Source organism: Tachypleus tridentatus, chromosome 7 (genome assembly GCF_004210375.1).
Source record: "Tachypleus tridentatus isolate NWPU-2018 chromosome 7, ASM421037v1, whole genome shotgun sequence".
Taxonomy (NCBI): Eukaryota; Metazoa; Arthropoda; class Merostomata; order Xiphosura; family Limulidae; genus Tachypleus; species Tachypleus tridentatus.
Genome location: NC_134831.1, coordinates 21,511,488 through 21,525,977, shown reverse-complemented (window position 1 = coordinate 21,525,977; position 14,490 = coordinate 21,511,488). Strand labels below are relative to the sequence as shown.

Below are 14,490 nucleotides of genomic sequence, written 5' to 3'. Positions count from 1 at the left end.
CTAAGTCCTTCGTGGAGCTCACTCAAACTATTTTATTCTTGCTCTATTATATTGATTTCTTTCTCCGTGGCGCTCTCTACAGAGCTTTGTCCGAAAAAAAAAAAAAAAAAGTTTTGTCCGTGTCACACATACACACAGTTATGCGCGATTTATATAACATTGTGAACACCAGCTAAAGTTTGCTGGTAGATAGAGGTCACGCTGTTAAAAGTGAGGTTTTTAACAATCGGATGTTAGAAAATCTAGTGTTGATGTCACGGAGAGGAAACCCAAGTTCAATATTATGTATACGTATCTATATGAGTGTGTGTATTCGTATGTTATTAAGGCTTTTCTTATTCTATTGAGAAATATAAGATCCTTTCTATAAACTCTAAAATGTATTTTTACAAACTTTAAAATATATAAAATGTTAGTTAGATCATAAGTTTCTTAATTTTCTTTGTTTATACTATTAGGTGTTCTAGTTACAGCTGTTCAGAGAATCTGTTGTAAAGTTGTAAAGAGTGGTCTCTGAAAATATGTAAGTATAAATATGTCGCCTGTAGCGTAGTAGCTTCACGAACCCCTCGACTAACCCTTTGATCCCCTTGAGAAGAATGACGGTTAAAAATACAACGAACGACTTCTACGGTGTAGTCCGCTTCTTTTGACAGACGAAAGGCATTAAAAAAAAAACTCGCACGCTATTAATGCAGTCTCTAACCCTTTATTTCGTAAGCTAGCTAGTCAGATTGGCCAACTCCAGAGTTCGGTTTAAACAAGAGCACATAAATCTATCTATCTATTTTTATAAAAATGCTAAAAAAATCGACGAGAGAGGTAGAGATAGAACCAGCTAAGCAGGTTTGTTTTTATCCACCCACCCTGTGATTTGAAGCTCCATAAGGAAGGCGTGCTCTCGAGTTGATGTCACTGCCAGGAACCGACTCCACTCACGGGCGTATGTTATGTATCGCATGGATTCTCTAACTGCTCCCTGAAACAGGTTCTCCTTGCACGACTGGTCTTTTATAAAAACGCGCATGTTTTTCTCTATTTTTCTTTTTTTCAACTCAAACATGCTGATTATGCAGATAAGTGCGACCAAGAATACAACGAGGTAGTCAGTATACAGCACATTCGCTGCCCTAGGGGTAAAAGGAGAGGACAACCACGTGCTTGGATTTTAAAAGAAAAATCACATGTGCAAAAAAAATGGGGTTATACAGAGTTCTGAATTCTGTAAACATCTCATTGCTACGACTTGTCTGCTTCAACTCATTAAGTACATACTTTACCAAAATGGAAAACAATAAATCTCAAATTCTTCCGTATTTCTTGAAACAAATATTGATGCGTATACTAAAGATAAAAAAGGGAAACTATTAGAATACTTACCGTAGTTTTTTTTTATTATTATTACAAAATATTCATAATTCCAGGAAACAAATTAATAATAATCCGTTTCAACTAAAACAAGCCATTGACTTAATACAGTTAAATAAAGCAGAATATTGTTCTAAATTATACTTTCATACTTTCTATTTCTTAATTTAAATGTTTACCAGAGGGCACATGACTTTAAGATCTAGATAATTCATAAGGTTGAGACTCAAAAAACATCGTGTAATATAAAAAAACAAGAACGCGATAAAAATACGAGCAGTCAATGTGATTGCATTCAGAAGTTAATGAAGTATTCAGTAAGTATTTAATGAGTGAATCAGCTCACTGTCAAATATATTATTCCGTGTTAAAAGTGAGAGTTATCGCTTTTTTTTTTTTTTTTTTGTACGCTACTCCGTTACTCGGTGATTACCCGTATTTTTTTCATCGATTAGATTTGCGAACTGTGTTTTGTAAGAAAGTTAGATGTATGTACCATTAGTCTCGGAATTTGTGCAAAAAGATACTTTGTAATCTTAGGCCTACAATCTGTGTTAAGGTGGATGTAGCGTGTGGCAAAAGTTATTGAAGAAATCAATCAATACGTTACTGTTACGTGGACTGGATTTCTATAAAATAACCTTTCACAACCCTTCCAACGATAGAACACGTCACAACAATATTTATACATACTATTTCCTACTTCTGTTAAACCAATATCTTTAAAACAGTTATTAAAAAATATTACATTTCTTATTAAAAAGCCGTTCACATTAACATTAGTACAATAACACAAACAGTAATCCTTTTATCAACCAACTTCTATAAAAAAAAAAAACGTTCCAGCTTACGGAAGTTTAAAAGTGAATATAAACATACTTGTGCCTTACTTGGCGCAGCCATAATTCTGAGGGCTTCTAACGCTAAAATTAGGGTTTCGATCCTGACGGTAGGCATATCATTAGGTAGTTTGTGCTTTAAAATACACAAATAAATATTTATACTTAAGAGTTTCATCTAAATAGAAGTTGGCTTTTCCATTCTAATATTCTTGGTTTTAAAATCCCTTTTTGTTCAACAGTAATTAAGTTGTCTTTTTTAATGGGTTTTTTTTATTCAAAGATACTAAAGTTTTCAGTTTTAGTGGACTTTCCATTCAAATATGATAAAGTTCTCTCTTTTGCTGGACTTCTATTTAAAGATAATAAAGTTGATTGAACCGTTTGGGTGGTCTATGTTCAACCTGTTAGGCTTCCTTTGGTTAGTTGTTTTTCTTTCTAATAAGTACGAAATAGTTTCATAATGTCATGACATTATTTAGTAATAATAGATTGATTTGATGTATTAGATACATTTCTTCTGTATTTTTTTTATATTCGTGCAGCAGTATTACTATACGAGTCAATTATAGTTGTTTTCCTATAAAATATATTGTCTTGCATAATACAGAATCATTAGAAAACCATTTACAGACAGATTGCGTGTAGAGCACTGTTTGTTAGAAGTCGTGTTCCATACGTCTAGCACCTACAGACGTCCTGCCTTGTTGTTTACAGCGTTGTGTGTAAAAAAAATCATACTTGATACTTTCTGCAAACAGCTTGCGTTGTTGTTTACAGCGTTGTATGTAAAAAGTCATACTCCACATATTTAAACACGTACAGGTAACTTTCGTTATTGTGTATAGTTTCTTGTGTTTTAGAATTTGGCGCAAAGCTACACAAGAGATATCTGGGCTAGCCATCCCTAATTTAGCAGTGTAAGACTAGAGGGAAGGCAGCTAGTCATTGCCACCCACCGCCAACTCTTGGGCTACTTTTCTACCGACGAGTGGTGGGATTAACCGTCAAGTTATAACGCCTCCACGGCTGAAAGAGTGAACATGTTTGGTACGACGGGGATTCGAACTCGCGACCCTCAGATTACGAGTCGAACGCCTTAACCCACCTGGCCATGCCGGATCTAATTCAGTAGGAATCATTGTTGTTAATAAAAAATAAAAAATGTCTAATTTTAGTGAAATTCAATAGACATTTTTGTTGACAAGACACGGAATGTGTGCCTTTAGGTCATAATAGGTAGAGGTAATTTGGAGTTGTCATTCGCGTGTCAACCTATAAGTAAAATAATTTTGAGGTTACGTTGCTACTCATTCAAGACACACACAAACAGAAGTAGTAGAATGATGTTATTACGCATATCTACAGCAATATATACCTCATTATAAGGTAAGTACATTTCCCCGAGTTTACAAACCGGGACGTCTAACATGGAGAAAAAGGCAGCATAGGTAATTTCCGACAACAGAAACTTTAAGTGAAGTGCGATAGTGTAACTTTGTTGTCGAGTCAGAATATTTACCTACCCAGGGGTCGCTTAAGGTACAGGTTTTCAAGTGATATGTAACGATGCCAATATCTCGTTCAGCTAAAACACCTGGCATAAGATAATGTGTGGCTGGTTAACAACTATTATTAACAACCAAGACAAATATGTTAGTTTCGTTGACAAAAAAAAAACAACAAACAAACTGGCATCAACCTCTACGAAAAATATATAAAGGTTTAATAAACATGGAAAGTCGTAATATTTATTCAGAACTTTATGTTTTACTAAGGCTTGTAGTTTTTGTGTTGTTGTTTCACTAAGAATCCTATGCTTTAGTAGAAACTATGATAGCACTTTACTATTCGATCGGTATGCATAAAGATTAGAAGTGCAAAGATGTTAATTTTGTTTTTCAGTTACAATATCCACTTTTAAAACACGTACATAATGGTAAGCCATGAGAAACATTACTGTTATTTAAGATATTAATATTCTTACAAATTACTTGTTATATTTTTGTTAAATAATTTATTCTGTGAGAACTACAAATAATAATTCTTATTCCAAAAGAAACATCGGGACATTTACTTTCTCATTAACTCTAGGAAGAGTTTTGTTTTCCATTCAGATCCCTACTTTTAATGGTAATTTGCTTTGTAATAAGTGTTTTTTTTTCAATTGAAATACAAATGTGACGTCTAACATTATATTTATTCGATCAAAACTTGGTTTGTACACTGAAAGTGGCATCATTATTTCAATTAACTACACTCTCCCAAACTACAAGTAGTATTCGTATTCTGTCAAAACATAAATTACGTTGAACACTAAAAGTAACGTCATAATCTTGCCAGATAGTTACACTGTGTCAAACTATAAGTAATATTTTTATTACCTAGGTTCTTACATTAGACTCAAGTTATTCAGTTTGGTACAACATTATAACTGTTTTCACACATGCCTGTAATATTATTAAACTTTGAGATTATTCATTCATTATAACTACCAGTTATACTGTATTTTGTCTATATTCTAAGTTGGTAAGCTTTTAAGTATTTTACTCAACGTCAATGAGACAATAATATCCCAGAGTTGTGTGTGTATATATACATACACAAGAATGTAAGAATAGAACACTTGACAGCTTCAGAAAACAAACAGTAAAAATCTAGATATATTTATTTTCTAATTCATCTTAAATTTGTATTAACTGAGTTAGTCATACTGATTATTAGAATCAGAGCGAAACAGAGCCAAACTGAAATAACCCCTACAACATAAATTAACCATTACAAATATTAGTTTGTTTTATTTTATATCATAAATTTAAAACTACACAACCATACAATATGTATGTTAACTTTATCAGTTTCCTTAGGATGTAGTATGGCCTAGTTGTTAATATAAATACACAAAGTAGATTTTAAACGCACGTTTTCATCTTTACCCATAATTATTTTATAATGTATAATTGTGATAAAGAAATATAAAAATGCTTATATTTAAATATTTTAGCAATAACAACTTAGATATGCTTAAAATATTAACAAATATTATTCATCTACTAATAATGTGATAATTTTTTACATTATGCTAGATATGATAATATTCTCTTAAGCATAATACAGTAATAGGATTTTTTTTCTGTACTTGTGAGTTATTAGTATAACTTTGATAATGCACAAAACATTGATTAATGACTCTTTAAAAAACAAAAATGAGTAGAAATAGATTTTCAAGAACATTACCTTCGTTTTGTTATAAAGAAATGGATAAAGTAGTGAAACTATAGGTCATTCATTTCATGAACTACTTTAAGTAAATTATTTGATTTGGTGTGTTTTTGAATTTCAAGCAAAGCTACACGAGGTGTATCTTTGCCAGCCACCTCTAATTTAGCAGTGTAAGACCAGAGGGAGGGCAGCTAATTATCACCACCAACTCTTGGACTAGTCTTTTACCAACGATAGTGGGATTGACCGTACATTATAACGCCCCCACGGCTAAAAGAGCGAGCATGTTTGGTGTGACGGGAATTCAAACCCGTGATTCTTAGATTACGAATCGAGCACCTTAACCACCTGGACATGCCGGGCCTTTAAGTAAAAAAAAACTTACTTTACATAATGCTTATAAATACATTCACCTAGGTAAAAGATGTTTTTGATAATAATTTTGTTTTATTTTAGAATATTTCATAATATATTATTATTATATCGTGATTGTTTTTAATTTTATTGGTGAACCACATTATCAGTTACTATGAGCTTGTTTTTCTTTTTGTTTTTTTCATAAATCTCTGGTCTATCATATGACGGACCACAGACCGACAGAAAATGTATAGAAAATATTTCTAATTATTGGTATAATTGACTGCATACAACAGCTATAAAAATACGAAAACAATAAATGGCAATTACAGCTTGAAACTCCTTTCAAATAATTCACTTATTCAGAGCTATATAAGGAGTAATTCGTGATTTCTTAAAATTCTATTTAGGTTTTCATTAGTCTTTGGGGTTTACGCTGCATTACTACTCTAAAAATATGGCTGGACCACAAAAAACAGAGTAGAAACGTTTACACAACAAACTCAGATTCTTAATGTACTAACGTTTACACGACAAATTCAGATTCTTAATGTAGAAACTTTTACACAAAACATTCAGATTCTTAATGTAGAAACGTTTACACAAAACATTCAGATTCTTAATGTAGAAACGTTTACACAACACATTCAAATTCTTAATGTAGAAACGCTTACACGACAAATTCAGATTCTTAATGTAGAAACGTTTACACAAAACATTCAGATTCTTAATGTAGAAACGTTTCCACAACACATTCAGATTCTTAATGTAAAAACGTTTACACAACACATTCAGATTCTTAATGTAGAAACGTTTCCACAACAAATTCAGATTCTTAATGTAGAAACGTTTCCACAACAAATTCAGATTCTTAATGTAGAAACGTTTACACAACACATTCAGATTCTTAATGTAGAAACGTTTCCACAACAAATTCAGATTCTTAATGGCGACCAATATTAAAAAGTATTTTTCGCAAACTGTTTTCGCTTTATTTAACTGATATTTGACTATATTTGCTACCAAAGAAAACTTCTTACATCAAAAGCACAAATGAGCAATAATCACGTTTCTTTTTTAAAGATGAAACCGCATAAATCAGGTAAAGGTATAAGCTCACTGAGCAATGAAAGATAACTATAGTTTTGCTTAAAAGGAATTGGAAACTTCGGTTTAATAAATGGAAAAATAAATCGCAACAGTATATCGTCATGTTTAAGATCAACTTCATCTCAATTGTGTATTTCGTCATTCTTTGAATCCGAACAAAGTATAAACATTGTATTTATGAAACTACTGAAATGTATGAGAAATCTACTAAAAATTACAATTGGTTCAACAGTTTAAGTTTTGGTTATATTAAAAGTGATAAGAATAATAAAACTACACTGAGTTATTTAATACCCAATAAGTATTCTTAATGTCATAAAAACACGTAGGTTGAAGAAGTGTAAATATAAAACGATAAAACTCCATATCCCAATGCTTTCGAAAGGAAGACCTTTCTTCTTCAGAGGTAAATATCAATATTCATATGAATAAATACAGATATGTTTTAAAAACTGGAAATATTTATGTCATGTAATTATATATATATATACACAGCACAGTTTGAAAATGGTAAATATGGTTAAAATAAAAAAAGAGTAAAATTATAAACACATGAAGCAGAGAGAATGGTATTAGAATGATCACCATTCAGTAGAATGTTGTATTACTGTACGGAAATTAATCAGGGGGAAAATATCCATTAGTGACTCATTTTTGTTGGCAGTGTTTACCTCATAATTTAACATCTAATAGTTTAATGGGATAGTGCATTTTGAAATCTTTCTTTAATAATGTTATAATACATATGATAATAAAACGATATAACTCGCGAGTTAAAGTAATGTGATGTTGGTAAAATAAAATATTTATTTTGTCTGTTTTAATTTATTCTTTCCAAAATTACCTCTGGATTACTTTTGTTTAAATAAATCACAAGGTAATGAGAAAGTTTAATGCACAAGTGTTAAAATCAAACACGAAGCTTTAATACTTGGTGTATAGCAACCTGCCATATTTCTTCGTGAACTATATATTGTGAAATATATATAAATATAGTTCACTTTATTGATATAATTATTTTCTTATCTAATTTGTAACAATGAGTTAATATTTTAGACAATAAGTGTACTATATGTTGTTAATGAATATAGTGCGATGCACTTAGTGTGATATCATTTGAAACATTCAAAGTATTATAAATATATTAAAATGATAACGTGAAGATAATATCTGAACCATAAATTTCTATTAGCATAAAACTATACATATTAATTTATATAAATATACTTAAAGATATAAAATGCAAGTTTGAAAAACCTGTAAAATATACTGATTGATAGGTAAGTTTTATTCACACATTTTCAATGTTAGGCTTAACTGTCAGTTAATACTGAAGGAGTTTACAAATTTGCTATAGTTCTACATAAAATAACAACCAGCTGTCTTAAAAAAAAAAGTTTGTTTGTGCCCTTAGATTATGAGCCAAGCGCCCTAACCACCTGGCCATGCCGAACACAAATGCAAACATAGTAAAGATAACAGAAAAGTATGTGTGTGCGTGTGTTTTACTTATATCAAAGCCACATCGGGCTATCTACTCTGTCCATCGAAGGGAATCGAACTCCTGATTTTTAGCGTTCTAAATCCAAGGACTTACCGCTGTCCCAGCGAGAAACTAAAGAAGAGAGCTGGCTTCTGATATTCCAGAAGGAAGTAGATTTATAACTCTTTATGACGTTATACTTAGGGATTATTGTGTCGTGAGAGTACATATTTTTATAATTTCATTTCTTGGTAAATTTTGTAAATTCTAGGAAAATGTAAGGCCCGGCATGACAATGTGGGTTAAGGCGTTCGACTCGTAATCTGAACGACGCGGGTTTGAATCCCCGTCGCACCAAACATGCTCGCCCTTTCAACCGTGGGAGCGTTATAATGTGACGGTCAATCCCACTATTCATCGGTGAAAGAGTAGTCCAAGAATTGGCGGTGGGTAGTGATAACTAGCTGCCTTCCCTCTATTCTTATGCTGCTAAATTAGGAACGGCTAGCGCAGATATTCCTCGTGTAGCTTTGCGAGAAATTCAAACAAACCAAACGAAAATTTACCCGTTTAACTTGGCTACATAAAATAGACGGAAAACGACTTTTTTCTTTTCCTATAGTGGTAAAAACATGAAGGAGTTATCTATATTAAATAAGACAGTGTGAGGTCAGGTATGTCGTTATATCAAGAAAATCTTAAAAATAATTTTGTTTTAAACTCCGAGATTTTGTTTACAAAAAAAAATGTCCAGGTTAATTTTTTAATTACACAACGTTGTAAAATTTTATGATTGTACATTACATTAATCATTTCTAAATATATTGTAGAATATGGTAATGAAGGTAGTATATTCACTCACAGGTTGATTCTAATATCATTTAAACCGCTTTTGAACATCGCATGTAATTGGTGAAGTAAGATTTCCTTAGTGGCAGTTGTTTTGCTGACAGTGTATTTGTTTATTAATAGCTATCAGTTGTTGGGTATTACATTAAGCAGAATTTTACTGTATTTATAAGGGTGAATTTCTTTTTTTCATCAGGTGTAATAATTACAAATCGTATAAAATCTTTAATGTCAAGTATATTAATTAAGCACACGAAAATTAAAATATTATTTTGGTTTAGAATCGTAAAACCCCAAAGTACCTTTCCCTTTTTGTGTACAAATATCTGTGATCAACTTTCTAACGACCTTTTAACTTTACCAAGGTACTACAAAGATTTGGGCTGAGCGTGGTTCATTAGTTTGCGAGTCCCCCGATGTTACAGCGGTATGTCTTCGGATTTTCAACGCAAAATCAGGGGTTCGATTCCCCTCGGTGGGCTCAGCAGATAGCCCGACGTGGCTTTGCTATAAGAAAACACACTCATTAGTTTGCGTGTTGAACTATAGATTCGAATTTACGTGATTCGACCTCGTTACTGACTCAAAAAAATAAATAAATAACGGTCCAGTATAGCCAGGTGGTTAAAGAACTCGACTCATAATCTGAGGGTCACGGGTTCGAATCCTCGTCACACCAAACATTCTCGACATTTCAGCCGTGGGGGGCGTTATAATGTTCGGTCAATCCCACTATTCGTTAATAAAAGAGTAGCCCGATAATTGGTGGTGGGTGATGATGACTAGCTGCCTTCCTTCTAGTTTTACACTGCAAAATTAGAGACGGCTAGCACAGATAACCCTTGTGTAGCCTTGCACGAAATTCAAAAAATAACTGCGCTTCGTATTTTGGGGTCATAAGAATTTCGTAAGAGTTACAGCACCATCACACTATTCGACTAAAGTATCCCACGTTGAGTTGAGTAGCTAATATGGATAGTTCTCTTTACGTTCAATTCAACAAAAACAACACAAATAGTTTTCCTTTAAAGACATCCCTACAGATCTTTCTTTTACGAAATCATCTTAAGAAATTTTTGCAGATATCTTTGGAAAGGTTTTTTCTTATTTTAATGAAATTTTATTTTCTTCACTAAAGGTATTCTTTTTTAAGATTCTGTTATTAACATACCCTTTATTCTCGGATATCTTCAACAATTTCCTTTTTCTCCTCAAAGATATCCTTAGAAGGATATCCTTCTAGTGTCAAGAGTGTTCGTAAAGACACATTTCTTCTTAGAAAATATTTTTTTACGAAGTTAGCCTAAGAATAACTGTAAGGTGTCCTTAGGAAAGCTTTTTATGATGAAGATATTGTTAAAAGAGATTTTTTGATGAAGGTGGCCTCGGAATTGTTTTTACAAAAGAGAAGGAATCCTTAGAAATGTTTTTGTTTGAAACTTTTTAATGCAATACCTTTTAACACAGAGTTCTGGCTTCACTTTAGATTTCCTGGAAACGAATAGAATGTTTTACCGTACAGCTTAAGAGATAGAAGTCTGAGATTATCAAGTGAAGTTCTACCACAAAATTCCCCAATGAAATATTAAATACAGATAAGAGCATCTAAATTCATTCAAAATATGTCAGTGCACAAGGTAATACAATTGCCCAAACTGTGTATTTGGTATGACCTAAAATTCCTCATAAATGAGCGTATAGCAACACCATTCATAACTTAGATTGCTTGTGGTTGTAAAACACACTTCTCACAAAACGTCAAGACTTTCAAGGAAACGTTTCACTGTAATATCTCTTTGGTAAAGTACACTGTTGATATTAAGAATACGGCTCTTATTCTTCAAGCACAACTCCATCGTGACCTCTGGAAGTTGATACTGACATCTTTCAGCTTTAACCGCAGATATTACTGCAAGTGCCATTTTATGTTACACAAATAACTAATCTGTTAAAAGTAAATTCAATTATCCATTTTCACTAATACTTTCTTAATTGAACTGTGTGCTGCTATAACGTATAGCCTAATGACATAAATAATTACTATCCTGGCTCCTCCTCATAAGAACCATCTAGAAAAGCAACTCAGGCAACTATATGGCCAAGATATAAAACTTTAAAAGAATTGCTAATTTTGGGTACTATCACACGCAAAGTACGTTGTATCTACCATTCTGCTTTAAACGTAAAGTCATATTGGTGTAATATATGGTGTTTTATGACAAATAAAATTACTCATTTGAAATCCGACAAAAACAAAATAGATACCTAAACATTAGAAGGAATTTTGATCCTCAATCATATGATAGGTACCAAATACACAGTTAGCTTATATATGGACAATATTTAAGTACCAAAATTAGAAATACCTGGTCTTTTACAAAGACATCTTGTTGTCTTTAAAAAAAATCAAGAACGTCAACTTCCAAAAAGTCCATTACAGCTACATTAATTGAACTAATAGGTATATCATCAGATGGGATTGCTGTTATTACAGTTTCTTCGACTATCGATACCCGTGGTGGGCAGAGCATAAATAGCCCATTGTACAGCTTTGTGCTTATCTTCAAACAAACAAACAAAAATATGTACATACATGCATATTGATTGTTGGTAAGGGCATTTCTGTGGAAGTACTCAGAAAAAAATTAAGTTATGAAAATTACATAGTTCGACCTTAGGTTGTTGGTGTATACAGAAGAGACCTCGAACAAGGTCGCAGCGAATTTCATGACGTCATTGATGTGCATGCATGCCAGAATTGGATCCTTGCCAAGACCCATTTTCTGTACACTTCAGACAGGGCACGAGAGTTCGAAAATATTATCCAAGTGCTCACTCAATGTTGCTCTCTTTCATGACTGTACTTTTATTTCTTTTTCTACAGATAATGATCATTATACATATTGCCGTATTAAGTCAAAAGATGCATTTACTTTACCCTCTAGTTAAGATATTTAAAACCTAGCTGAAGAGATCGTATGATATCAGTGTAACATGGAGGAACATGACGTCTATCATGAGTTTTGCTAATCGCCACTATTGAGCAATACAGATAAAGTCTTACCAATAATAATATATTATTAGAATTCAGAAGTTATTTGATTAATTGGTTGCGTTAAAACCAATACGTTTGTGTAAAAAATGGTAAACATAATGATACAATGGACAGTAAAAAATTTTAAAAAAGCAACTGTGGTAGAAACAAGGTTTCTTCACAAATAAAGAAAGCATCTGAAATAAATTATAATTCGAAAAAGCATAACAGCCCGCAAATAGCTAACAATAAGAAAGGTCGAAAGTAACGAAAAAAATCAACAAACATACTTAGTTAACAATCAAAAAGGTAATCAGCTATGACAACCCATAGGCATAGCTGCAGTTAAAAATAAATAAAGGTAATCAGTTATGACAACCCAAAGGTATAGCTGCAGTTAAAAATAAATAAAGGTAATCAGCTATGACAACCCATAGACATAGCTGCAGTTAAAAATAAATAAAGGTAATCAGCTATGACAACCCAAAGGTATAGCTGCAGTTAAAAATAAATAAAGGTAATCAGCTATGACAACCCATAGACATAGCTGCAGTTAAAAATAAATACAGGTAATCAGCTATGACAACCCATAGGCATAGCTGCAATTAAAAATAAATAAAGGTGGACAGCTACGAGAATCCATAGACACAGATAGCTCCTACAACAAGTCACAAAGATATATAGCTACAACAATCCATAGGCATAGCTGTAGTTACAAAAATGTATGGCTACGATAATTCACAAACTACCCATTTCACAAAAGCAAATATTCGATATCGATTATAAATTATCACTTATCTCCACAGTATTACAGATATCACAATCAGTATATTACAATGACACTCTTTTCCTTTAACTAAATTAACAAAATGGCGAATTTATATTTCTGTTTTACTTCTTAACACAAAGTATCCTATTACTCTTTAAAAATTATAAATAATAAGGTAAAAATAAGAAATTATAGTTAATCACTGCCTTTTCTTAGTTTTGGTTTTAACGTTTTCCATATTATTTCCCACATACTTGCAAACAATTTTGAATATGCAAATTAGCCAATATAAAGTATTTTTAAAAAGTTGATATCGTTTGGTATTATATAGGTGGTGGCTTGGTTTGGCGTTTAAATTTCGCGCAAAGCTACACGAGGTTAAGGCACTCGACTCGAAATCCGAAGGTCGTGGGATCAAATCCCCGTCACACCGAACATGTTCGCCCTTTCAGCCATGGAAGTTTATTACTTTACGGTCAATCCCACTATTTTTTGGTAAAAGAGTAGACCAAAAGTTGGCGGTGGGTGGTGATGACTAGCTGCCTTCCCTCTAGTCTTGCACTGCTAAATTAGGGACGGCTAGCACAAATAGCCTTCGAGTAGCTTTGCGCAAGATTCAAAACAAACCAAATCTGCATTACATAACTAGTAATCAGTCGCGTTTCGTCACTTCACGACCTAGTGATGTTGAGTTTACGTTCAAGGAGCGGTAAGAACTCAAATATTTCATACTGTTACGTTCGAATTTTATTTACGCATTGGTTCTGTGTTTAGATGCAACAACTGACGAGCCGCTTGTTTCTAATGCGAACATCTTTACTCAAGCACTTTAATTAATGATTATGACAACCAGTATTTTAAGAGGTAGATTATAAAACGAAAAATGTGTACGTGCGTACAATAATGCTTATGCGTTATTGGCGATTCATTCATCCTCTTGTGGACTCAGCAAATAGCTCGATGTGGTTTTGCTATGTGAAAATACACACACATCCTCTTGTGAAAAATACTCAAAACCTATATATTTTATATACGACAGATTTACATCCAAACCATGTCATCCAGAGTAGCTTTTTAGAGATTGGGTGTTTATTTTTGCAACTAAAAATCCATGATGTATACACAGTTTCATTAACACGTATAACCTAGAAATACCATTACCGCGGCCCGGCATGACCAGGTAGTTAGGGCGCTCAACTCGTAACCTGAGGGTCGCGGGTTCGAATCCCCGTCACACCGAATATGCTCGCCCTTTCAGCCGTGGGGGCGTTATAATGTTACAGTTAATCCCACTATTCGTTATTAAAGGAATAACCCAAGAGTTGGCGGTAGGTGGTGATGACTAGCTGCCTTCCCTCTAGTCTTATACTGCTAAATTAGGGACGGCTAGCGCAGATAGCCCTCGTGTAGCTTTGTGAGAAATTCTAAAACAAAATAAATCATTCTCGTTATAACTGAG

The 14,490-nt window shown here is 32.9% G+C and overlaps 1 protein-coding gene across 9 annotated transcripts in view; it reads right to left on the bottom strand.

The window, feature by feature from the left end:
• Positions 1-14,490, bottom strand: part of LOC143255271 (NGFI-A-binding protein 1-like) — a 193,340-nt gene that overhangs the window by 136,061 nt on the left and 42,789 nt on the right. The window contains exon 1 of one of the 9 annotated variants that reach the window (XM_076510692.1): positions 867-1,076. The exons of the other annotated variants lie outside the window; for them this stretch is intronic. The gene's annotated coding sequence lies outside the window, so the exon portion shown is untranslated. Of the gene's footprint in view, positions 1-866; positions 1,077-14,490 lie in introns of those variants that run through there. 9 annotated transcript variants of the gene reach the window in all.